The following is a 2,702-nucleotide window of genomic DNA, read 5'->3' on the forward strand; positions in this document are numbered from 1 at the left end:
ATAAATTCGAAATCTATGTACTTCTTGTTCTTTTGAATTAAAACATTTTTCATTTAGGAGAGGTGAAGGATTAATGGATTTTATTCATAACTTTAAGGCATGGTTACATACTAATGATCATGAAGTAGAGACACAAAACATAGATAAACATAACATCAAAAACCGAAAACAGAAAAATATAAAGAACAAGGAATGAATCCACCTTTAGTGGCGTCTTCTTCTTGAAGGACCAACAATGTCCTTAAGCTCTTCTATGTCCCTTCCTTGCCTTTGTTGCTCCTCCCTCATTGCTCTTTGATCTTCTCTTATTTCTTGGAGAATGATGGAGTGCTCATGATGTTCCACCCTTAGTTGCTTCCAATAATTGTGTGGAGGAAAACTTATCCCCTGAGGTATCTCAGGGATCTCTTGATTTGCAGTCACATGTTCTACCACTGAGCTAAGACGGCTTATATTAGTCTTTCCATCTCCCATGACTCAGAGGTGGAAGCTTTTTGTCTTCCTTTTGAGGTTTCTCTGGCCTTAGGTGCCATTAATGGTAATGGAAAAGCAAAAAACCTATGCTTTTACCACACAAAACTTAAAATATTGCTCGCCCTCGAGCAAGAGAAGAAAGAAGAGAGGAAGAAGAAGAAGAAGAAAATGGAGGTGAGTGAGGGGAGATGGATTCGGCTATATGGGTGGGATTGGGTGGGAAAGAGAAGTTGAATTGTAAAGGTAGGTGGGGTGTATGGGGAAGAGTGGATAGATGTAGGTGGTGAATGAAAACAGAAGGGATGACCATGAGTGGAAAGAGAGAGGGCGAGGTAGGTGGGGATCCTGTGAGGTCCACAGATCCTGAGGTGTCAAGGAATTCCATCCCTACACCAAATAGGCATGTAAAATGCCTTGGCACACCATTTTGGCGTTTAAACGCCCATTAGTGCACGTTCTGGGCGTTCAACGCCCATGTAAAGCATGTTTCTGGCGTTGAACGCCAGTTTCATGCTTGTTTCTGGTGTTCAGCGCCAGTTTTTCCTCTCTGGGCACATTCCTGGCATTCAGCGCCAGAATGTTGCTTGTTTCTGGCGTTCAGTGCCAGAATGGTGCTCTGTTCTGGCGCTGAACGCCGGCCAGATGCACCTTACTGGCGTTGAACGCCAGCCTGTGCGTCCTCCAGGGTAAAAAATTTTTTCTTCTATTTTTGACTCTGTTTTTAATTTTTTTTTATTTTTTCGTGACTCCTCATGATCATGTACCTAATTAAACACAAAAATAAAAATAAAACAAAATAAAATAAAATTAGATAAATAAAATTGGGTTGCCTCCCAACAAGCGCTTCTTTAATGTCAATAGCTTGACAGTGGCTCTCATGGAGCCACAAGGTGATCAGGTCAATGTTATATAGTTGTCCACACCAAACTTAGAGTTTGGATATGGGATCTTAACACCAAACTTAGAGTTTGGTTGTGGCCTCACAACACCAAACTTAGAGTTTGACTGTGTGGGCTCTTCTTGACTCTGAACTGAGAGAAGCTCTTCATGCTTACTCTCTTTTGTCACAGAGGGATGGCCATGTGCCTTAAACACAAGGTAGTCCCCATTTAATTGAAGGACTAACTCGCCTCTGTTGACATCTATCACAGCTTCTGCTGTGGCTAGGAAAGGTCTTCCAAGGATGATGCAATCATCCTCTTCCTTCCTAGTGTCTAGGATTATGAAATCAGCAGGGATGTAAAGGCCTTCAACCTTTACTAACACGTCCTCTACTATTCCATAAGCTTGTCTCAAAGACTTGTCTGCCAGTTGTAATGAGAACAAGGCAGGTTTTACCTCAATGATCCCTAGTTTCTCCATTACAGAGAGTGGCATAAGATTTATCCCTGACCCCAGATCACATAGAGCTTTTTCAAAGCTCATGGTGCCTATGGTAAAAGGTATTAAGAACTTTCCAGGATCTTGTCTCTTTTGAGGTAAAATTTTCTGAATCCAGGTATCTAGTTCACTAATGAGCAAGGGAGGTTCACTTTACCAAGTCTCATTACCAATCAACTTGGCATTCAGCTTCATGATAACTCCTAAGTATTGAGCAATTTGCTCTCCAGTCACATCTTCATCCTCTTCAGAGGAAGAATAGTCTTCAGAGCTCATGAATGGCAGAAGGAGATTTAATGGAATCTCTATGGTCTCTAAATAAGCCTCAGATTCCTCAGGATCCTTAATAGGACTCTCCTTCTTGCTTGAGGAACATCCCAGGAGGTCTTTCTCTTCTTGCCTGAAGGACATCCCAGGAGGTCTTCCTCACTAGGATTTTCGTCCTTCTCCTCCCTAGTGCATTCGGCCACTTTGATTAAATCAATGGCCTTGCACTCTCCTTTTGGATTCTCTTCTGTATTGCTTGGGAGAATACTGGGAGGGGTTTCAATAATTTTCTTACTCAGCTGGCCCACTTGTGCCTCCAAATTTCTAATGGAGGATCTTGTTTCATTCATGAAACTGAAAGTGGCCTTTGACAGATCAGAGACAATATTGGCTAAATTAGAAGTGTTTTGTTCTGAATTCTCTGTCTATTGCTGAGAAGATGATGGATATGGCTTACTATTACTCAGCCTATTGCGTCCACCGTTGTTAAAGCCTTGTTGAGGCTTTTGTTGATCCTTCCAGGAGAAATTTGGATGATTTCTCCATGATGGGTTATAGGTGTTTCCATAAGGTTCACCCAT

The sequence above is a fragment of the Arachis duranensis genome, chromosome 9 (genome assembly GCF_000817695.3).
Source record: "Arachis duranensis cultivar V14167 chromosome 9, aradu.V14167.gnm2.J7QH, whole genome shotgun sequence".
Taxonomy (NCBI): Eukaryota; Viridiplantae; Streptophyta; class Magnoliopsida; order Fabales; family Fabaceae; genus Arachis; species Arachis duranensis.